This window comes from Equus przewalskii, chromosome 14, assembly GCF_037783145.1.
Source record: "Equus przewalskii isolate Varuska chromosome 14, EquPr2, whole genome shotgun sequence".
Classification (NCBI taxonomy): domain Eukaryota; kingdom Metazoa; phylum Chordata; class Mammalia; order Perissodactyla; family Equidae; genus Equus; species Equus przewalskii.
In genome coordinates this window covers 83,164,986-83,190,201 of record NC_091844.1, presented here as the reverse complement: position 1 = coordinate 83,190,201, position 25,216 = coordinate 83,164,986, and the positions used below count along the sequence as shown (strand labels likewise).

Here is a 25,216-nt window from a genome sequence, read left to right as displayed (position 1 = left end):
GGGAGTCGGGAATGGAAATAAAGGGAATTAATTAATTGTTTAAATAAAGCTAGAGAGGGGCTTTTTAAAGACCAATGATGACTGTATACCACGGACTTAGTTAATGCCATCCTCTGCAGCTGAGGTCCAAGGAAAGACAAAAGTTGGAAGGTGGAAAAGCACAGGGATACACCAAGAATTATTATGCTTCCACTATCCAGAAAGAAGCATCATTAATATTTCGGCATTTCCTTCTAATATTTTTTTCTACACTTAGAGAAAATTACCCTTTCCTTTTCTCTCACTCCCACACTTTGGAGACACATAGAAATGGGTTAAAATTCTGGACTAGGGGCCAATCTTGGTGGCCTAGTGGTTAAGTTTGGCTCAATCCATTTTTGTGGCCCAGGTTCAGTTCCCAGGCACGGACCTACACCACTCACGGCCACGCTGTGGTGGCGACCCACATGCAAAATAGAGGAAGATTGGCAACAGATGTTAGCCCAAGGCGAATCTTCCTCAGCAAAAAAAAAAAAAAAAAAAAAAACACAGAAGAAAATTCTGGATTAACCATTTTACTAGTGGTGATATTTTGGGCAAGTTCCTTCCTCTTGTCCAGCTTTAGTTTTCTCATCTGAAAAGCAGAAATGATCATAACCAACCTCTTAAGGTTGTGTGATGTTGAAATAATCGATGTGAAAAAGCTTCTAATATTACTGGGAGCACAGCATGTGCTTGGTAGATTCCAGTTGCTGGTCCTTTTAGAGGTTCACTAGGGTGGCTGCTACTGGGTACTTCGCAGAGTCATGCAGACAGACGTGGTCGACAAATATTTGTCAAACTGAATGGAATTAAATTACAGGAGAGTCAGATCTCACATATGGTTTTTCATCTCAAATTCTCTTGCTCTCCTGCCAGGACGTAGACGTCAATAAAGATAGGATGTTATGCATGTCGGATTTTCCTGTGTTCCATTCTCTCAGTTCCACGTGCAGGGGAAAGGAACTGACTCTCCAGGGTCATCCAGTTCATGTGGCAGTGGGGAGGGATCCCAAAAATATTTTTCATCATTTGCAGCGTTTTCCAGGGAGGAGTTGAAAGATATGAACATTGACAGGAATATTGCAAGAAATATTAAAACAGTGTTCCCGGCTGCTAGGAATGGGATGTTTACTCTTCAGGGCCCAAAGGACCCCAGGTGTTTTCCTGCTTTCAGAGTCTCTGTTTCACATGAGCCACCATGGAAGCCACCACCCATGGCAACGTGTCATTTTCCTGAGTCACCATTTGGTGGCTGGGGCACAGAGCTGGGGACTTGTGCTAACCAGGCATGACCACATCTCAGCATGTCTACAGGGCTCCAGGTGGCTTCCCTGTGGCAACACTGTGTTCACTAAAGGTCTGAGGGGTCCCATGAATGTTTTCAGGTCTAGTGTTTGGAAATTGTTGTTAGGAGAAATTATGTGCTCTGTTGGCATTTGTGAATCCAGGACTTTTAGAAGTTTCTAGAACATAGGCCTTGGGTCTCAAGGGCCTACTTGACATCTGGCCAATCTGGATCTTTATTCTTCCTTACCATGGGGCCTCCAGTGATAACTTCAGAAAACAGAGCAGCAACCTTTGAGTTTGTTTTTCATACAGATTTTAGTCTTGGGGGGCACACCAGCACACACAGGAGCACAGGATATGAAAATGTAGGGCATTCAGCAGGCATCTTGTGCCTTCTCTCTCCCTTCATAGACCAGGACCAAGTCCAGAGAGGTCAAAGTACATGTCCAAGGTCATGCAGAGGAGTCCATTCATGCCACGTGGTTCTGGCTTTGGGGTTAGAAGGAGAGAAAAGGTGAGAGTCCCAGACTGACATCACATACGAGGCCACAGAGGCAGAATGCTGGCTCCTCGAGAGACCCCCCCCCCACCGCCTCTCCAGGCAGCTGGAGGGAGGGGAGGTGTTAAGCGCTCAGACTTAACTTAGAAGGACCCAGGTTCCAACCCCAATGCACTTAGTGGCTTCATGAATTTAGGTAAATTACTCCACTTCGTTTTGGCTTTCTCCTTGTAAAACAACCTATCCCACAGCAGAGTTGTCATAAAGGCTGTGATATAAGGCAAAAGTGAAAGTAAGCACAATGAACACTCTGACCTTCCTTCTTTTCCTTAAAAGCCAGAGATGAAATTCCCTATGAAAGATGCCCTCCCTCTACCAGAAGGAAGGCAACATTCCTACCATCAAGGACAGGAAGTGGAGACTGAGAGAACTCTGTACAAACAGACCTTGTTAAAACAACTTTATCTTCCTTTAGCTTTTCCATATATTTTAGTTACTTTTCCACAATTGCCTCTCTTTGTTCAACCTAGTATACAAGCATGTAGGTTTTGTCTCTTTTTCAGGTCTTCCTTTCCTTATGAGGGCTCCTATGTCACAGAAAACTTCTATTAAATAAATCTGTATGCTTTTCTCCTGTTGATCTGTCTTATGTCAATTTAATTCTCAGGCCCAGACATAAAATCCTAAGAGAGTAGAGGGGGAAATCTTGCCTTCGCTACAAAAGCAAAGCCTCAGAAGTTCCAGTGGGTCTACTTTCCATGGAGCCTCCATCTGGCTGGTATTTATCTGCCTCCCCTATCTGTCTGATTTTAGCCTGAGAAGTCAACTCAAGCCCTAAGTCAGCCCATTCTTCTATATGAACCCTTACCAGCTGAGCTTCCATCAGAGTTTCAATATGCCTGGGTCCCTCATGCCTGGGGACAAGGCAGAGGCCCTGGCTATGATGTGACAGCACCAGGTCACACAGGCAGGGTCAGCGCAGAGAGGGTCCCCCTAGCAGGGCACAGGCAAGCACACTGGGAAGTAGAGATGATAAAGATGCTAAAATCTGAGAACTTTGGAACTGGGAGGAGGCTGGCCCAATATGCTTATATTATTGATAGAGAAACTGAGGCCCAGAGCAAAGAAAGAACTTACCCAGGGACATATGTCCCTCCTGGCAAGACCAGGACTACGATTCTGCTTTACTGTTCTCTACTCTTCCTCTCACATCTTGCCCTTGGCACAAATATTCTAATAAGTGCAGACTGCAATCTGGATGTGTCTGTCTAAGCTCACAAATGCTTAACTACCTACAGTATTCCTGGTTAGGGTCTTGAATACAGTTCAAGGAGTTAACTCCTGGGGTTATGTGTCTTAAGCCCAGAACCGCCTAACCCTGGTGGCTTGAAGAGATTATATTACATATCACTATTAATTGTATATTAACTCTTGGGATGTTGCTTTACTGTGTAAGAAGTACGTTTTCCCTGAGCTTGTTTAACCCTCTCAACTACCCCACGAGGTAGGCAGTATGGTTTCCCTGAAGGCTTAGGCAGGTGAATCATTCACTCAGCCAGCTGTGATGGACACCCAAGGGTCTCTCCCCGGCCACAGAGGCCCTGCGAGCCCACGCTTATTTCCATTGTTCAGCCGAACGTCCAACCTGGAGGAGGCAGACAGACTGGCCACCTGTGGGCAGACTTACCTTGCTTGTCCTCAAACCGGTTTAAAACATCTTGAGTCAGCATTATGAAATCCAGAGACTTCTTTGAAAGCGAAGATTTCTGTGTTTAAAAAAACAAAAAGTGCTGCCGCTCTGCCAACACTGCCGTCCACCCCGGTATGGTCTTCTGTCTTTTGAGCACATCCTCCTTCTTGGGCCTGTCTGCTCTGCTTGCTTCTCATCATGCTTTTCACTGTGGCGTCCACCTCTAACAGAGCCATGACAGCCAGTGTTTGTAAATCACTCCAGAGCTTACAGAGCCCTGGTCCTGGACAGGCAGCTGGGTCTTTCTTCGTCTGGAAAGAATCTCTTCTGGGCACAGCACTTGGGTCTCAAGGAGAAAGACGTGCTGACTCCTGCACAGCTGTGTTTGCAAACATTTGCAAGGATCAGCTAGTTAGCCTCTGCTTGGTGCTGAGGGTATGGAGCCCATGAGAACTCCTGCTGCCTTAGGGCAATCTCAGCTGAACCAAATAACACGTGTAAACTCTAATTCCATTGCTAACTAGTTGTCACTAACTAGCATGTGCCCTTGACAAGCTGCTTCCCCTCCGGCTTCAGTAGCCCCTCCAAGGAATGAGGAGCTGGACTGGACAGCTCAGGTGACTGACCCCTCTGTCTCCCCCAGAGTCTAATCAGTTGAAAAAGGCCGTGGCCAGGCCATGCCACACACTGGCTCTGTTCTGGGTCATCTCGTTTGGAGAGGTGGGCAATGAGTGGACTCTGCCAGGGCTGCAGAGCCACCTTCAGTGTCAGTGTTGCCTGGCCTGTAATCTCCTGGTTTTAACAATGCTGAAGAGCAGTCCCAGGCTGAGCTGGAGCCCACTGATTGCTGACTCAGTGGCTAGATGGCTTATTGAGGCCACAAGCCCTGGGAACAACAAAGGAGAATCCAATCCTCATGAAAACCATAGGCTCTCTGGAGCACAGGCCCTCATCAAAGCCCAGTCTCCTGGTAACATCTTAGGAAACAAAGAGTTTTCTGCCGTATTTTTGGAACTGCCGAAGAGTCTAATCAGCCGTTTGTTGAGTGTCGCTCACGGCAGACAGTTCGGGGTAACCAAGCCTCGGCCTCAGGGGAGCCAGGTGCAGCATACACTCAAACAGCACTCTACAGTTTACAGAACACATTCACGGTGCCTCAGTTCATTCTTACTACAGCCCAGTGAGGAATCGGAAGCTCAGAGAGGTAAGGTAATTTGCCACGTACAGGCCAGCAAGAGGACAGGCCCTGATTAACCACAGGTCTTCTGCCTCCTGACTCAGGGCTCTTCATACCATACCGTGCAACACACAGAGCTAGACTGTCAGGAGACACAGGCTGGAGCGCTTTACGATATATTCTTATTGTTATTTATGCAAGACTGCTGGAGGTGGTAGCGTTTGATATAGGTCTTAAAATGTTATGAATTTTTTTCCTTTTTTTACTATTTTAATAGATCAATGTAGAAGATTTGGAAATAAAGCTTAATAAATAATAAAATGCAAAAAAAACCCGACAAACAAAAGCCTTATAATCCTAACAATACACAGGTGCTGCCACTGTAAATCATTTACATTGTTTCTTCCAGTTTTTCTTCCTCAAATTTTTCTTTAACTAGTTGAAATCATACTCTAGTTTTGAATTGTTTTTTTTTCTTAAACTTACATTTTATCACATTCATTTTGAATGGGTTGAATTATAGTAGGAAGGGGTGGTGCCTGACTAGGGAATTCTGGACTAAGGACACAGCCCAAGAAAAGGTGTGGGAACAGAGAGACACAGGGCGTATTCAGGAAACGGTGAGTAAACTTTTGAAGCTAACCTTGTGACTCCATGACGAGCTGAGGTTTAGCAAGCAGTCTAGGAAGACCTTTAATGTCAGATGGTGGAGAGCCTTGAATGGCACACTAAGAATTTGTAGTTTATTCTATTCTCATTAAGGAATAACACACTTAACACTGTACATATTTAGGAAAATACAAATGAAAACAAACACTTAGAAATAATTCACAATCTAACTGTCCAGAAATAGTTGCTATTAATGTTTTAATACATGTATAATCGTCCAATTTTTTCTGTACACTTATTTCTTCTTTTTTCCCCAAACAGGGACATAAAATGCATATTATTTTCTAATCTGCTTATAATTCCACTAACATCTTTCTTGGTCATTAAAAATTATTTTGCAATAATGGCTTTTAGACATTTAATGCACTGGAATTCTGTTTTTAAAGAAAATCCTACCAGGAACCTCAAAAACCAAAATGGATGAAAATAGAGCTACTGTGATCAGAAGATGAGTGGGGCCCTGACGCCTGCCTGACCCTGTAAGACTCACTGACCCCATTCTGAAAATTGCTGTTGCATAATGTCATTTTTATGGCTGCATGGTAAGAATATAACATCATCTACTTAATCAGCCTGCTCAGTTGTTTCCAACTTTTCTCTGTAAATTGATACTACATTCTTTGAACACATCCCATAATTATTTCCCAATGAAGGTTTTTGAACATGGGGTATGACATAATCAGAGCTATTAGTGTGAATGCCAGATACAGTAAAATCTTACTTAACTGGAATTCAGCTAACCACAATCCTTAATTAACCGATCTTCTTTTGCTCATCTTTGGGGAACATAAGGGAAACTCTCTCCCTCCTTCCATCCCTCTTTTTTTCTCTCTCTCTCAAACACCCACACAGGCACACATACAAAATTATGAAATAATAATAACTTTAGCAAATATGTGCAATAACTGTACTCTTAAAACTACAAAACATTACTGAGAGAAATTAAAGACAAGTATAAATGGTGAGATATACCATCCTCATGGACTGGAAGATTCAATATTGTTAAAATGCCTGTTCTTGGGCCCACCCGGTGGTGCAGTGGTTAAGTGCGCACGTTCCACTTCCGCAGCCCAGGGTTCGCGGGTTCGGATCCCAGGTGCAGACATGGCACCACTTGGCACGCCATGCAGTGGTAGGCGTCCCACATATAAAGCAAAGGAAGATGGGCATGGATGTTAGCTCAGGCCTGATCTTCCTCAAAAAAAAAAAAAGAAAAAAAGCCAGTTCTAAATTTATCTATAGATTAAACACAATGACATTCAAAATATTAGCAGGGTTATTCTGAACATTTTAGTAAGCAACTTTAAAAATTTATGTGGAAATGCAAAGCATATAGAATAGTGAAAGTAGTATTGAAAAAGAGCAAAGTTGGAGGACTTACATTATCTGGTTTCAAGACCTTCTATAAAGCTAACTAATCAAGATACTATTGTATTCAAGTAAAGTTGACATATACACCAATGGGACAGAATAGAAAGTCCAGGGGACGGAGGAGTGGCATAACAGTTAATTTCGTGTGCTCTGCTTCCGCGGCCTAGGGTTCACAGGTTCGGATCCCAGGCACAGACCTAGCACCACTCATCAAGCCATGCTGTCGCGGCATCCCACATAAAATGGAGGAAGATTGGCACAGATGTTAGCTCAGAGCCAATCTTCCTCAAACACACACACACACAAGTCTAGAAATAGACCCACACATATATATGGTCAATCAATTTTCTAGCAAAGGTGCCAAGACAATTAAATGAGGGAAAGGATAATGTTTTCAACAAAAGGTGCTGGAATAATTGATTGACTATATGTACAAAAATGAGCTAAAACTATAAACCTTCTTTAAAAAAAAACAGGAGGAAATCTTAGTGATCTTGGGCTAGGAAAAGATTTTTTAAACAGGACACATAAAAAAACAAACTCAATAACTTGGACCTCATTAAAATTAAAAATGTCTGCTCTTTGAAAGCACAATTAGGAAAACAAAAAAGCAAACCACAAGACTAAGAGCCTATGTTTGCAAAACATATATAAAATAAAGGGCTTGTGTCCACAATATATAAAGAATTCTCACAACTCAATAATGAGATAAAACAAAATTGGGCAAAAGAGGAGTGACGTCAGCATCATGGCAGAATGAGCTCTCCCCTTAGACTCTTTCCCATAACATACAACAAAAAGGACATTCACATAACAACAGAGGACATTCACACAACACAAAAGACATCTGAGAGACCCACACAGCTATACATCTGAAGGTGGAGGTGCTGGACCCCCCCCAGAGGAAGTGGAAGGGGGTAACGAGATCTCCTCTCCCTCCCCCACAGTGACCCTGGCTCCAGACCACATGGCTCTGAGAGGAGGGGGGAGGGGCCGGCCCTACACAGGAACACCTTTGCTCTCCAAGTTCCCTCACAGCATGTGGGAAAACACCCACACAGAGGTGACTAAGCTATTGCAGGGGGTGTCTTCATCAAGCTAGTACCCCAGGAGAGCAGATAGTGAGGGCGGAGCGAGAATGCCCCCAGGATCACATGGGCAAAAGAAAGCACCCCTCCCCCGTCCAGCACTCCAGTTCAGCTGGTCGGCCAGAGTGCCTGCACAGATAGAAAAGCCATGGCTGTGAGCAAGCAAGCTGCGGATCATGGTGGGCTCAGAATACACAGCTCTTGACCCCCACCCAGAGGAGGCAGGTGGAAGCTGCGACCAGATACTATCACTATGCAGAGGCGCAAATCCATGCTATCAAACAGTATGAAAAAATATATTACATCTCCAGACCAGAAGGAAAATGACAAGCACCCAGAAATCAATCCTGAAGGCACAGAAATTTATAATCTAAATGACAGAGAGTTCAAAATAGCTATCATAAAATAACTCAATGAGTTACAAGAAAATACAGATAGTTCAATGAAATCAGGAACTTCTTCACCAAAGAGATTGAAACTGTAAAGAAGAACCAATCAGAAATGCTGGAGATGAAAAACACAATGGATGGGATAAAGAAAAATCTGGATTCCCTGAATAAAAGAGCTGATATAATGGAGGGGAGAATCAGCAGTTTGGAGGACAGACATACAGAAATGCTTCAGATGGAGGAGGAGAGATAACTAAGACTAAAAAGAAATGAAGAAATTCTCTGAGAAATATCTGACTAAATTATGAAATGCAACATAAGGATTATAGGTATTCAAGAGGGAGAAGAGAAGGAGAATGGAGCAGAAAGCTTATTCAGAGAAATAATAGCTGAGAACTTCCCAAACCTGGGGAAGGAGCTGGAATTCCAAGTAAAAGAAGCTACCAAAACTCCTAATTACATCAATGGAAAAAGACCTTCTCCAAGGCATAAAGTAATAAAGTTGGCAAAAGTCAATGACAAAGAAAAAATATTAAGGGCAGCAAGGCAGAAGAAAATAACTTACAAAGGAACCCCCATGAGGATTTCAGTGAATTTGTTAGCATAAACCTTACAGGCTAGAAGAGAGTGGAATGATATAATCAAAATTCTGAAAGACAAAAACTTTCAGCCAAGAATACTCTATCTAGTGAAAATATCCTTCAGATATGATGGAGAAATAAAAACTTTTCCAGATAAACAAAAGCTAAGGGAGTTCATCACCACAAGACCCCCACTACAAGAAATGCTCAAGAAGGCACTTATATCTGAAAAAAAAAAAAAAAGAAACAAAGTGGTTACAAAGTCTTGAGCAAGGAAATAAATAGGTAGACAAAATCAGAAAATTGCAGCTCTCTATCAGAAGAGGTTAGCAAACACTTAATTATAACATTAAAGATAAAGGGAAGGAAAACACCAAAATAAATATAATCTCATAATTTTAACCACAAACCCACAACACAAGATGGGTTGTTACAGTAATAACTTAGAAGGGGAAGAGGAATGGGATGGAATCAGCTTAGTCTAAGGAGATGAGAGGCTGTCAGAAAATGGACTATCTCATCTACGAGATTTTTTATACAAACCTCATGGTAACCACTAAATAAATAATCAGAACAGAGACACAAATGATAAATAAAGAGAAAACTAAGAAAACTATCATAGAAAACTACCTAACTGAATTGGTTGTTCAAAATACATGCAATGAGAAACAAAGGAAATACAGAAGAACCAGAAAACAAGCAATAAAATGGCAGCATAAAGCCCTCATATATCTATAATCACTCTAAATGTAAATAGATTGACTTCTTCAATCAAAAGACACAGAGTGGAGGGATGCATAAAAAATAGACCCAACAAAATGCTGCATCCAGGAAACACATCTCAGCTCCCAAGACAAACATAGGCTCAGAGTGAAAGGATGGGAGATGATTCTCCAAACTAATGGCAAACAAAAGAAAGCAGGTGTTGCCATACTTATATCAGACAAAGCAAACTTCAAGATAAAACAGGTAATGAGAGACAGAGAGGGGCAGTATATAACGATAAAAGGGACACTCTATCAAAAATACATAACACATAAATATATATGCACCCAATACAGGAGGACCAAAGTACATAAAGCAACTATTAACAAATGTAAAAGGAGATATTAACTCAAGACAATAATAGTAGGGGACCTTAACACTCCACTTACATCAATGGATAGATCATCCAGACAGAAAGTGAACAAGGAAATAGTGGATTTAAATGAAACCTAGACCAGATGGACTTTATAGATATATATATAGAACACTCCATCCAAAACCAGCAGAATCCACATTCTTCTCAAGTGCTTGTGGAACCTTCTCAAGGATAGACCATGTTGGGAAACAAAGCAGGCCTCAATAAATTTAAGAAGATTGAAATCACATTAAGCATCTTTTCTGACCATAATGCTATGAACAAGAAATCCCCTACAAGAAAAAAGCCGGGAAAGGGACAAAGATGTGGAGACTAAACAACATGCTACTGAACAACCAATGGATCACTGAAGAAATTAAAGGAGAAATCAAAAAATATCTGGAGACAAATGAAAATGAAAATACACCATACCAAGTCATATAGCAAATATATGAGTTTGTAGCAAAAGTGGTCCTAAGAGGGAAATTCATAGCAATACAGGCCCACCTTAACAAACAAGAAAAATCTCAAAGAAGCAATCTTAAACTATACCTAACAGAATTAGAAAAATAAGGAAAAGAAAGCCCAAAGTGAGCAGAATGAGGGAAATAACAAAAATTAGAGCAGAAATAAATGAAATTGAAACCAAAAAGACAGTAGAAAGGATCAATGAAACAAAGAGCTGGTTCTTTGAGAAGACAAACAAAACTGACAAACCCTTAGCCAGACTAAGAAAAAAAGAGAGAAGGCTCAAATAAATAAAATTAGAAATGAAAGAAGAGAAATTACAATGGATATCACAGAAATACAAAGGATATGAGAACACTATGAAAAACTATATGCCAACAAATTGCACAATCTAGAAGAAATGGATAAATTCTTAGACTCACACAACCTCCCCAAAATGAATCAAAATGAAGTAGAGAATCTGAATAGACCAATCACAAGAGACTGAAACAGTAATCAAAACCTTCTTAAAAATAAAAGTCCAGGACGAGATGGCTTCTCTGGAGAATTCTACCAAACAATCAAAGAAGATTTAATGCCTATCCTTCTCAAACCAATCCAAAAAATTGAGGAAGACAGAGCACATTTTAACACATTCTATGAGGCCAACATCACCCTGATACCAAAGCCAGAAAAGGACAACACAAAGAAGGAAAATTATAGGCCTATATCACTGATGAACATAGATGCAAAAATCCTCAACAAAATATTGACAAACTGAATATAGCAATACATTAAAAAGATCATACACCACGATCAAGTGGGATTTAGACCAGGGACACAGGGATGGTTCAACATCTGCAAATCAATCAGTGTGAACCATCACATTAACAAAATGAGGAATAAAAACCACGTGATCATCTCAATAAACACAAAGAAACCATTTGACAAGATCCAACATCCATTTATGATAAAAATTCTAAATAAAATGGGTATAGAAGGAAAGTACCTCAAAATAATAAAGGCCATATATGACAAACCCACAGCTAGCATCATATTGAATGGGGAAAAAATGAAAGCCATCCCTCTGAGAACAGGAAAAGACAAGGGTGCCCACTCTCACCACTCTGATTCAACACAGTACTGGAGGTTTTGGCCAGAGCAATTAGGCAAGAAAAAGAAATAAAAGGAATCCAAATAGTCAATGAAGAAGTGAAACTCTTCCTGTTTGCAGACGACGTGATTTTGCATATAGAAAACCCTAAAGAATCCATTGTAAAACTATTAGAAATAATCAGCAACTACAGCAAAGTTGCAGGGTACAAAACCAAGTTACAAAAATTGGTTGCATTTCTATACTCTAATAACGAACTAACAGAAAGAATTCAAGAATACAATGCCATTTACAACTGCAACAAAAAGGTAAAATATCTAGGAATAAATTTAACCAAGGAAGTGAAAGACCTATACAATGAAAACTGTAAGACATTACTGAAAGAAATCAACGATGACATAAAGAAATGGAAAGATATTTCATGCACGTGGATCAGAAGAATAAACATAGTTAAAATACCACCTAAAGCAACCTACAGATTCAATGCAATCCCAATCAGAATCCCAATGACATTTTTCACGGAAATAGAATAAAGAATCCTAAAATTCATATGGGGCAACAAAAGACCCCAAACAGCTAAAGCAATCCTGAGAAACAAGAACAAAGCTGGAAGCATTGCAATCCCTGACTTCAAAATATACTACAAAGCCATAGTGATCAAAATAGCATGGTAGTGGTACAAAAACAGGTGCACAGACCAATGGAACAGAATTGAAAGCCCAGAAATAAAACCAAACATATACGACAGCTAATCTTTGACAAAGGAGCTAAGAATATACAATGAAGAAAGGAAAGTCTCTTCAATAAATTGTGTTCAGAAAACTGGACAGCCACATGCAAAAGAATGAAAGTAGACCATTCTCTTTCCTCATACACAAAAATTAACTCAAAATGGACCAAAGACCTGAAGGTAAGACTAGAAACCTTAAAACACCTAGAAGAAAATATAGGCAGTACACTCTTTGACATCAGTCTTAGAAGGATCTTTTCGAACACCATGTCTACTTGGACAAGGGAAACAAAAGAAAAAACAAACAAGCAGGACTTCAGCAGACTAAAGAGCTTCTGCAAGGCAAAAGAAACCAGGATCAAAACGAAAAGACAACGCACCAAATGGGGGAAAATATCTGCAAATCATATATCTGACAAGGGGTTAATCTCCATAATATGTAAAGAACTCACACGACTGCACAACAAAAAACCAAACAACCTAATCAAAAAATCTGCAGAGGATATGAACAGATGTTTTTGCAAAGAAGATATACAGATGGCCAATAGGCACAGGAAAAGATGTTCAATGTCACTAATCACCAGGGAAATGCAAATCGAAACTATACTGAGATATCACCCTACATCTGTTAGAATGGCTTTAATCACCAAGACAAAAAATAACATGTTGGAGAGGGTGTGGAGAGAAGGGAACCCTCATACACTGCTGGTGGGAATGCAAACTGGCACAGCCACTATGGAAAACAGTATGGAGATTCCTCAAAAAATCAAAAATACAAATACCATATGACCCAGTCATCCCACTACTGGGTATTTATCCAAAAAACTTGAAATCACCAATCAAAGAGACTTATGCACCTCTATGTTCATTGCAGCATTATTCACAATAGCCAAGACGTGGAAGCAACCCAAGTGCCCATTGACTGATGATTGGATAAAGAAGGTGGTACATATACACAATGGAATACTACTCAGCCATAAAAAAGACAAAACCATCCCATTCGCAACAACATGGATGACCCTTGAGCATATTAAGTGAAATAAGCCAGACAGAGAAAGACAAACACTGTATGATTTCACCCATACGTGGAAGATAAACACACAGACAAAGAAAACAGTTTAGTAGTTACCTGGGGGAAGAGGGTTGGTGGGTGGGCACAAGGGGTGAAGGGGTGCATTTATATAGTGACTGACAAATAATAATGTACAACTGAAATTTCACAATGTTATAAACTATTACGACTTCAATAAAAAATTTTTAAAAACCTAAAAAAAATTGGGCAAAGATTAGAACATTTTGTCAAAAAAAATATACAGATGCCAAACAAACACATGAAAAGGTGTTCGACATCATTAGTCATCAGGGAAATGCAAATTTAAACCAAAAGGAGATACCATTACATACCTCCTGAAGTGGATAAAATTTAAAAGATTGACAATGCCAAGTATTGGCTAGAATGTGCAGCAAGTTCAGCATTTACTTACAAAGTGAAACATTCACTTACCACATGACTCAGAAATTCCACTCAGGTATCTTTCAAGTGAAGTGAAAACATATGTCTACACAAAGATTTGTACATGAATATCCATTTTAGCTTTGTTCAGAGTAGCCAAAAACTGGAAATAATCCAAGTGGCCATCAACTGGCAAATGGATAAGGATAAATCGTTATCTAAATGGACTATGACTCAGTAATTAATAGATACAAACTCCTGATACATGCAACAACATGAATAAATCACAAAAGCATTACTAAGTGAAAAAAGCCAGATACATAAGACTACATACTGTATGCATTTATATGAAGTTCTAGAAAAGGCCAATCTATAGTGATGACAGCAGATCAGCAGTTGCTAGGGGTTCGGGGTTTGGGGATGGGATTGACTGCAATCTTCTAAATCACATTTTTCGTAGTGGTGGCACTACGATACACATATGTCAAAACTCATCATTTACACTTGAAATTTGTGAATTTTATGGGAAATAAGTTATACTTCTACTGGCATTTGGATTCATCTTTGCTTACTTTTTTGTCACTCTTCTAGCCACTCAGTAGCTTCACATTTCATGGTTCAGAATTGCAATGTCTGCTAGTGTCAAGGATAGAGTTTGTGTTTCTGTTTCTTATTTTCCTTGTTGTTTCAGGGTAATTTTTGGGAGAAAAAAGAAGTGGGAAAGGGGGCCGGCCCTGTGGCATAGTGGTTAAGTCTGGCCTGCTCTGCTTCGGTGGCCCAGATTCAGATCCCAGGTGCAGACCTACACCACTTGTCAAGCTATGTTGTGGCGGTGACCCACATACAAAATAGAGGAAGATTGGCACAGATGCTAGCTCAGGGTGACTCTTCCTCATCCAAAAAAAAAAAAAAGAAGTGTGAACATCCTTTCCTCACCATCTTAAACTTGGAAGTCTTATAGATGATATTCAAAACCAGGGGGCTGGAGCTGCCCCTATTTCTTAATGTACTAATTTACGTTTTGAGACACTACTAATGAGTTCCTACAGTGATAAATAAGAATTCAGATCTCCCATACCTCCCCACTCCCCCTTCCCTATCTTCCCAACACATTTATAAAACAATTTTAGTTATGTCGATAGTCAGGACACACTGTATTATGATTGTGCAAATATCACTCATAGAGAACCACACTAACACTACACCCATAGCAGCTTTCGTATGCAGCCCTTCATTTTTACTGGTGTTTTCTCATTTGCCTGATTTTCTACACAACTATCATTAATTTTTCCTACTGTCCCAACAAAGTCTGCCTCAATTCTATCAATAATATTTTCCATAATCTCAAATATGTCATGTTCATCTTATTCCTAGAGACTTTCCTTTCAGAGCCTTCCTTCCATGTTCTCCAGTTCAGACTGGATGATGTACAGATGTCATCTGGAAATTTCTATCCACCGTCATCCTGGGGATTCACGTTGCCTTGTGTGCTTTGGATCCCTTGCTTTCTGGATCCATGTGCTCCTTTCTTGGCTTCCTCCCTTGTTTTGCTGGGTCGTTACCTCCAGCAGTTCACTAAGGAAGGATACAAGGGAAGCAAGTGATTTTAGTTCTTGCATGTCCCAAAATAGCTTATTTTCCCCTCATTTGATGGACAGTTTGGCTGAATCTAGAAGTGTAGGGTGTAAAATAGAATATCGAAGGCATTAGTCCATTGTCCACTAGATTCCCACGTGTTGTTGACAGGTCTGTTGATTCTGATTCTCTCCTTCTTCTCTCCAGAAGTTTTCGGCATCTTCCCTGGATCCCTCATACAGGGACCCCTCGTGCCTGACCCTGGGTCTTCTTCATTCCCTGTGTAGGCACATCCCTTGTGCCAGCCCTTTGGATTTGGAAACTCACGCTTTGGTTCTGGGAAATTTCCTTGTTTTATTTCCTTGATGATTTCATCTCCTTGGCTCTCTTGCTGGCATTACTAGTAGTTGGCTTTCAACCTCTTAGACTTATCCTCTTGCTTTATCTTTTCTCTGCTATTTTCCATCTTTTTGTCTTTTTGTTCCGTCTCCTGATATTTCAGATATTTCTCTGAATTTAGTTTTAGATTAAATTTTTATTTCGGCATATATTTAACTTTAATATATGTTTTCAGTTTTTTAAAAAGCTCTCTGATTCTCGTTTCATGGATATAATACCATCCCTAGCCTTTCAGGGAGATTGTCAGTTTGATGTTGTCTCTGATTTCTCCCAATTCTTTTTTCCATTTATTTGTTGGGTTTGTTTTCTGTCTTTCGAGTTAGAAGCTCCCCTCCATGTGCTTGGCCATCGGCTCTCATTTATGCCAAGGGCCTAGAAAGTTCTTTACACAGACGACAGACTTGGGCCCCAGGGGCTTCAGTCTAATAGGAAAGAGCTTCAAACCGGCTCTCATTGTGAAGAACCCCAAATGGTCACCTCTGGGATTTACTCCAGAGAAGAATCTCATGTCCTGCCTTGGCGGGAATGTAAAGCATGCTCCTGGCATTGTGGAAAATGAGATGGGCTGGTATTCAGATTTTCACTCAATTCCCCTGTGTCTAGTCTGTGTTTCCTCCCATCCTGCTGCCCACTCTCAAACTCCTCTTCAAATACCATCGGCTCCTCTCCCATTTCCTCGGTCTTAACCCTTTTATTATGCTGTTATTTTAGTAATCAGTAGGAAGGGAAAAAAAAAGGAATAATGCATTATCTAACCTGGCCTGCACTGTTTCAGTGATAAGGAGACTGAACGAGATTCAGAGAAAGTTTGCCTTCTCTGTGGTACCCCACGACTCCCCACAGTCACTGCTTCTGTCTAGGTCTCAATTTCCTCACCTAGAAAATGGTAGAATAGTACTAGATGAATTCTAAAAACTCTTTCTATCCTGAAATTGTATGTTTCAAGAAACCAGAACCTGGTGTCCAAGGTTATTTTACCTATTTGTCATATTTTCGGTGCTCCCAAGATGTTCCACCAATCTCCTTTAAAGATCTCTTCTTCCATTCTCCCGAATCAATGGCCAGAGGCAGGGCTGGCTTCACGGGGGTGCAGCCTGGGCAGTCATAGCAGACCTCGGACTCAGAAGGGCCCCACACTTGGTTTAACACTCTGCTGTTGCCATCTTGAAATTCTTATTAATTGTTGAACAAGGGGTACCACATTTTCATTTTGTGCTGGACCCCATGAATTATGTAGCCAGTCCTGGCCACTGGATGGCAAAGCCAGGACTCATCTTTCAAGGACCTTCACACTCATTGCCAGAGCTACAACTCCTGTGGCTGTTAACTTCTGCTTCCTGGAAGGGAGGAAGGAGCGAGACCACAGCTGCCCCGAGACCAGAAATGGATAAACCAGCCCACAACAGGTTCTGCAACTTGCCTGAGATCTTATCGCTCAAGAGTTTGGAAAACTCTTGAGTTATTTAAGCCAAACTCTGAGTACCTCACATGAATCTTAGAAGGTCATTTTGCTTCTGTTTCAATGGGGCTGTGCCTTCTGGCTGTTGATGTCCTTTGACAAGGCAATTTTGCAACCAGAGGACTTTATTCATTCATCCTTCATTCACTAAAGAAACCTTTATGAACCACTTACTCTGTTAGCAGAAAAATGGGCTTTTTGGAGCAGGCAGAATCGAGTTAAGATTCCTCTCTTGCTGGCCCCATGACCTGATTTGACCTTCTGAGCTTCGGCTTCCCTTCCTGTTTGATGAGAAGTGAATGATTACCTCCCAGCTCAATGATGAGATAACATGAGTAATAGGCCTAGTACAGTGCCTGACACACTATGTGCCCAGCAAGTATTCATTCCTTTAGTCTTCTCCCCAGCCCTATAAACCACAGCGGGTTTCAGCTTCAGTTATGAACAGACCACAAGCAGGCCACAAGCAGGCTGTGGAGCACTCAGAGGGTCCATTCTATCTTCTCTCCAGCAGAAATGTTGAGAGAAGCCCAGGGAGGAAGGAGGCTCATGCCTATGAGAGGTGTTGAGAGTGGTGTTTGCTTTCTGGAGCATCCCTGTGCTCTGTGATTAGCACTTCATAGGTTCCCAGAAAACTTTGAAGATAATAATATGTCTCCCTTCCTTTCAATGGATGATCTTGAAGTGATACACTTAAGTCTGTAATGAAATTTGGAGGCTCTCACAAGGAGCCAAGACTTGGTCTTATCTTAAAAGTCTAGCTATGAAGATTCAGCCCACAGACAGGAGTGGCACAGGAATGTGCCCTTAGAAATGCCTCCTCCACAAGCCGTGCCTGTTTTGTGAGATGAATGGAGTGATGAGCTAGTAAATTTAGCCTAATAATTTATGGCATTTGTATTTCACTTTTCAGTTTACAAAGCTTTGACAAAGCCCTTGCACATCCACTATCCCATTTGCATCTTACAATCTCAGAAAGTGTTTTGGTAAGGTTATCATCCCCGTCCTGCAGATGAGAAAAGTGAAACTCGAAGAAGTGACTTGTCCAGGTCACACGGCTAGCCAGTAAGCATCAGGGCCAGGATTCAAATCCAGTCTCCTGATTGCAGAGTCTCTGCTCTGTTGCCTCCCTGAAATAGTATTTAACTATTTCCACATTCAGTAGAAATTCTTTAACTAAACTTTTAGCTGAGTTGTCCTGGGATCCAAGCCCTAGGATGCTGGTAGCATCAGGGGCTCAGGAAGAGGCAGAGAGACTAGACCTAAGGTGGCCATACCTGGCAGACTAGGGCCCCAGCCCACTGAGCGGTGGCTACATTCCTGGAATTCCAATGGCCTGGTCACCTGAGAATAATGCAGCCCCTCAGGGTGGCTTCATCAGGAGCCAGATCTGTCCCTCTCACCCACTCAAGGACTTTGCTCCTGTAATTCTGCCCCCTCTCTCCCACTAACCAATATTTCATTTCATTAGCATATAAACATGCTGCAATAGTTCACATTTTTAACCTCCTCCATATCTCCCTTTACTGTTGCCCAGTTCTCTGCTCTTCCTTTCAGCAAAACTCCTACAGGACTTGTCTTTACTCACTGTCTACTCTTTTCCTCCTGTTCTGCCTTGAACCGACTCCAATTAAACTTCCATCCTTACCACTTTATTGAAATCATCTTGTCAATGACATGTATCTTGCTAAGTCCTATGCTAAGCTCACCCAACTCTTAGTAACATCTGATATTTCTTCTTTCTTGAGACTTTCTTCACATGGCTCTTGTCACCACACTCCACTGGTTCTCCTCCTTCCACATTAGCTGCTCCTTCTGCACCATCTTTACTAGATTGTTCTGCTCTTCCTGACTTCTAAACGTCACAGGGCCCATGTTTTGGCCCGAGGCTCTCTCCTCTCCCCTACTATCTACTCTCACTCTCTACGTGGCTTCGTTTAGTCTCAAGGCATTAGATCTCATTTTTACACTGTGACTCCCAAGTTCACATCTCCAGTCAGAACATCTCCTCTGAATTCCAGATTCATTTGTCTGACTTCCTATTCAATATCTCCTCTTGTATTGCTAATAGACATATCAAATTTAACATTTCCCAAATCTTGATTTTCACCCCCCTAACCTGCTCATAACCATCTCAGTGAAAGGCTCCACCATGGCCACACTCTGTCATCCTTGATTCCTCTCTTTTTCTCACAACTACACACACTCCACTGATGGCTCCACCTTCAAAGAACATCTATTTCTCACTGCCCATGATAGTGCCAACTCCAAGCTCTCCCATCTCTGGGTTGGATTCTTGCAAGAGTCTCCCAATTAGTCATCTTCATTCCACCCTTATCTTCTGTGGTCTGTTCCCCACACAGAGGCCTGAATAACACTTCAAAGCATAAACCACAGAGATCTTTTGTGGAGTGCCATATTTATAACGAGGTCGGGCCCAACGCTTTCTGAGAGGGTCATGGCACAGCAGCCAAGCTGTGCGTCCTACACCAGACTACCCAGTTTTGACTCTTGGCTCGACTACCTACATAAATTTTAAATGACCTCTCCTTTTTCAGTTTTCTTGTCTGTAAAATGGGGCTGATGACGATTACAATATTCAGATGAGTTACGTTTAGAAGGGTGCTTGGCTCAGAAAATGCTAGATATGCATCAGTTCTGACTTTGTTAAGAAAACTAATGTTGTCAATGCCCTTGACTGGAAGGGATGTGGTGGGTTTTAACAAACATATATGGGAGGGAAATTCAGTAAGAATGGTGAAAAGCAGGAACTACACCCTGGTGTGCTCAGGCCTTTCCTCCCTCCACAGCCTCCCTCCTGTCGTAGGAGTACCCACTACTCCAATTGAGCCCCAGATGCCTGTGTGGGCCCCCACTTGTCTGCCGCTCCAGGTTCTCCCTGGCTCTGAGCCAGAATCCCTTGAAGGTAGTCATCCTCACCTCCAGGCACATGTGGAGTGGGCAGTACACGGCAGTCATGGCTGGACGACTGACTGCCAGCTGATCCACCGGGAGTCCCTTCTCCCTTCTCTAGTGGGAGCCAGTGATGGTGGCCAGGGGGTGGGACCTACTGGGGACACCTGGTGTAACACACGGGACAGACGGCATGGGCGTACTGGCCAAATATCAGCCTGGTAGGTCCAGAAGACCTTTGGCAATCCACAGTTGGGGCCTGCCCTGTCCTCTGACCTGGAGCCTCAGGACTCTACCTTTCACCCATTACCTTCCGGCCACACTAGCTTCCTTTTGTTCCTCAAACACACAAAGCCTGGTCCTGCCTCAGGGCCTTTTCATTCTCCCTGAGATATATTCCCCCATATTGTTGCGTGGCTTTCACTGCATTCCCATCTCGACTCATCTGGCCCTTCTTCAGAGAGGTCTCCCTGATGACCCTATAGGAATTCTGCTCACTTTCCCCCACCCCAGTCACAGCATATACCTACCCAGCTGTATTTTTTAAAGCATTTCTCACTCCCTAAAGTTATATTTTATATTTATCTGTTTTCTATCATTCTGCCATGATAAATATGGCCAAAATAACAGACAACAAATACTGTTGGAAGATGTAGATAAAGTGCTGAAAATTTAGAAGAAACAAGTATTAGCACAAATTACACAGGTTTGCAACTTGAAAGTCTGCTATACAGTTGGATGAAATAAAGATATTTTGAACAACTCCTCCCTCATGACAGTCACTAGATCCTGTTTCAATAATGGAATACAGAAAGAACTGCTTTTGAGGAGCCACTAATGGGAAGATGAACCAGGGAGCATATATTCTCAACAGTAAATCATTCCTTTTATAACACAATATTTTACAGTAAAATTGTGTCCATGAAACCATTGAAGGAGCGGCTGCTTTGACTAGGATAATAGAAGAACTCTGAGATAAGACTGCCAACTGTGCTGTGGGTGACATGCCACCTCATTCACCAGCAGGAAGTGGCAGCAAAAGCTGAAGGCAGAAGGGCACACGTTGCTGTATGATGCCACGGATGTAGTTAATAAGGACACAAGACCTTTCAGATGTCATGGGATCATTAGCATAATCTGTAATGAGCTGAGTATCCATGAAAGTCCTTTGTTTCACATGTTGGCTAACTCATGGCAAAATACTTAAAAGACCTGTCAGACTTTTACAGACGTGTTATCTTTTTTCAAACAAAAAGGCAAGAATTCCCGCAATGACAAGCAGCTGTCGGTAGTAAACTGCCTGGCAGATATTTTTGAAACCGTGAATACACGTAATTTCTCCCTTTGGGGCATAGGGGATGCTTTAACAGGGTGAGCAGGTGAATGGCTGGGTGTGTTGACTGGCCTTATCTTTATGTTTCCGATCACAGACGTCCAGGGGCCTCTAAGGCTGCATGACAATTTACTAGATTTCTGATTTAACTCTCCCATTTCCAAGAGCTATTCCACCTCTGCTCTCTCCTCAGGCCTCGCACAACCCTCCCCACTCCCACACGCAGCTAAGGACTTACTTGCCGTTTCTCCAGAAACAATCAGAAGAGTCCTCCACCACGTTCCCACCAGTGCCTGTGTCTGACTGTCGTGCTCTCTCTTCTTTCCTGGTCCTGTCACAGACAAATCATCTGGGCGAAGGCCAATCCCCCCGCTCTGGCTGCGGATCCCATCCCCTCCCCCAGCTCAGGGGTAGCCCCCTGAAATCATTCCCCCTCTCTTCTAACGTCTTCAACAAGCGAGCAAAGAAACAAAAACAAACAAAAGAAGTTTCCCTTGACCTTACATCACCAACCAGCTATGGCTCCTCTGCCTCGGTCTGCAACAGAATCCCTCACCAGAGCGGTCCACACTCTTCCACCATTCTCCATCGAACCCACTCTCTTTGGCTTCTGTCCCCATCACTGAAACCTCCTTTGTCAGGTCACTGATGACCCATGTCCAGATCTGACGCTCACATCTCAGTCTTCATCTTCTGCGGTTCTCAGGAGCATTTGACGTAGCTGTTGGCTTACTCCTTTCCGACACGCTTTCTTCACTTGGCTTCCAGGACATTACAGGCTACTGGCTTTCCTTCTACCTGGCAGACATTCACTCTCAGCCTTCTTTCTGGATCCTCCATCTTGGTTCCTACTTCTGTATGTTGGAGCACCCAGGTCTCAGTTCTCAGATCTTATTCTCGATCTGGACCCATACCCTTGATGATCTGATTCAGGCTGTTGACTCACAGATTTATACCTCCAGGTGTTACCTTTCCCCTGAACATTAAATTCATCTATTCAAAGCATACTCAACATCTCCACTCGGAGATTGAATGGGCATCACTAACTTAAACATCTCACAAAAAACTCCTGATTTTTTGCCCAAACTCTGTCATAAACACACATAAGGCTTCCTGATCTCAGTAAATAGCAACTGCATTCTATGTAGATTCAGACCCTAAACTTTGCAGTCAACCTTAACTCTTCTTTCTCCCACATCCTACATCCAATCCATCAGAAAAGCCTTTTGGCTTATACCTTTGAGATATATGCAGAAGTTGATCATATCTCATCAGCATCACTTCTCACCCTACCATCAGCCCCAGGATGGTTCAGCAGCCTCCTGGGTGACCCTCCTGCTACCCCACAGCCCCCTTACAATGTATTCTCTTCACCCCCAGAGCACCCTTCTAAAATATGAGTCAGCTGCTGTCACTCTTGTACATTCCATCTCCCTGAGACAAACTCTGATGTCGTTACTATAATCCACAAGACTATCCATGATCTGGGCCAGCCACCTCTCTGACCTCGTGGCCTCTACCACACTCCTCCCTGCTTATGAAGGGCCACCTTCCTGTCTCAAGATCTTTGTACCTGGAGTGCTAATCCCTCACACAGCTGCATGGCTGGGTCCCCCACTTCTTTTAAGTCTCCTCTCAAATGTCACCTTCATTTGAGAGGCCTTCCCAGTCCACTCTGTCTAAAATAGCAACTCCCATCCCCAACCTTCCACTCATCTATTCTCTATCTTCATATTCTGCTTTCTTTTTCCTCATGGCAGTTTTTTGCCACCTGACAGATTATACAATTATTGATTTATGTATGTATCATGTGTCTCTCCCAGCTAGCATGTCAGCTTCATTCCCTGTGCCTAAAACAGTATCTGGCACATGCAGGCACTCATTTGTTTAATGCATGAAAAAGTAACCGCTTTTTTGGAAGAAAGCTATGCAACAGAGACAGCATTTTGAGAATGGATGTTTGCAAATGTTTCCATTGGCATGAAAACACTTGGTTCTCTGTATCTTTGTGAGGTATCTTTTTCTGTTATGATTGCCATTAAAAAGAAGTACTAAAGTAAATTGAAGTAGACAAGAACTACAAATTACTGTATCACATACTGTTAAGCCAAGATTTTTAACAATAGTGCACTCTTTAATTACATAACTCTTACTAATATTTTCATTGAAAGTGATTTATATTAATAATTTAAATTTTATTTATCTTATTTTAATATTTATATTATGTACAACATACATCACTAGAACAGTCCTGCATGTATATAATTTATACAAAAATACACATCTGTATAATGGGGATGTGTGCTCAAAATATTTCTCTGATATGTTGTTATCTAGAGGAGGAGGGTTAGGACAGATTAGATCTGGGCATACGTTTTAGGTTTTTGTTACATCACATTCTACTTCAAGAACCAATTTCTGTAGCTTACCTATTACTTCGTGACAAACTAACTGAGAACTTAGTGGCTTAAAACAATAACCATTTTGTTGACTCAGAATTCTGTGAGTGGGGAATTTGGGCAGGACTTGGCTCGGTGGTTTTCTGTTCCACCTAGCATCAGCAGAGGTCGTTCGCTAGGCTGGGAGGTCCAAGAAGGCTTCACTCACATGTCTGACACTTCAGTTCTCCATGCAGCTTCTCTGGCTAGCTTGGGCTTCCTCACAGCATGGCTGTCTTGAGGTAGTTGGACTTCTTGCCATGGCTGTTGGATTTCAGGAAGACACATTTGAAGAAGGGAAAAAGCTGCAAAGACATTGCTTGGAAGCTATATAACATGACTGAAGCAACATTCTATTGCTCAAAGCTGCTTACAAGACTGTTGCTGATTTAAGAAGTGCGGGAAATGGACCTCATCTTTCAATGGGAAGAGTGAAAAAGAATTTAAGTCCATTTTAAATCCACCACAGGCTTCTTTTGCACGTTATTATGTTTGTGAGACTCATCCATGTTGCTGTATGTAGCAGTTACTCATTCTTTTTCATTACAGTATAATATTCCATTATATGACTATATCACAATTTGCTTATCCATTCTCCTATTGATGGACATTTAGTTTTCAGTTTTAGCTATTATAAAGAAAGCTTTATGAAAATAATTTTACATATTTTGGTGAACATATACACTAATTTCTCTTGGTATATATCTAGGAATGAAATTGCTGGGTCATAATTAGCGTATATTTAGCATTACTTTGAAACAATTTTCCAAAATATATCTAACAATTTACATTCCCATCAGCAATGCAGAAGAGGACCAGTTTATCCATATTCTTGCCAAACCTTGATGTTGTCCACCTTTCTAACCTTAGCCACTCTGGTAGATGTGTAGCAGCATCTTACTGTGGTTTTAACTTGTGTTTTTCTGATGAGTCATTATGTTGAGTACTTTTCATATATTTATTGAGCTTTTAACTATCTTCTTTTGTGAAACAGCTGTTCAAGTCTTTTGCCTATTTTTACTAGGGTTATTATTGACTTTGTGAATTTACTGAAATGTACTGATTTATTGAATTCTTTGTTGTGGATACAAGTCTTTTGTTGAATATATGTATTGTGAATATCTTGTCTTGGTCTTTAGTTTGCCTTAACAATGTCTTTTGATGAACTAAAGTCCTTAGTTTTGATGAAGTCTAACTTAACAACGTTTTCTTTCACGGATAGCGTTATTGTGATCTGTTTAGGAAATCTATCCCATCTCAAGTCATAAAGATATTTACTGGGGCCAGCCCCGTGGCCGAGTGGTTAAGTTCATGTGCTCTGCTTCAGCGGCCCAGGGTTTCAGCAGTTCAGATCCTGGGCACAGACATGGCACCACTCATGAGGCCACGCTGAGGTGGTGTCCCACACAGCACAACTAGAAGGATCCACAACTAAAAATACACAACTATGTACTGGGGAGCTT

At 41.6% G+C, this 25,216-nt stretch overlaps 1 long non-coding RNA gene across 1 annotated transcript; it reads right to left on the bottom strand.

The window, feature by feature from the left end:
• Positions 1-538: 538 nt before the first annotated feature.
• On the bottom strand, positions 539-21,666 carry LOC139075611 (uncharacterized). Its single transcript, XR_011526213.1, has 3 exons — positions 21,554-21,666; positions 17,244-17,350; positions 539-1,797 (listed from the first exon to the last, which is right to left on the bottom strand). It is a non-coding gene; the product is annotated as an uncharacterized lncRNA (long non-coding RNA).
• Positions 21,667-25,216: the final 3,550 nt, after the last annotated feature.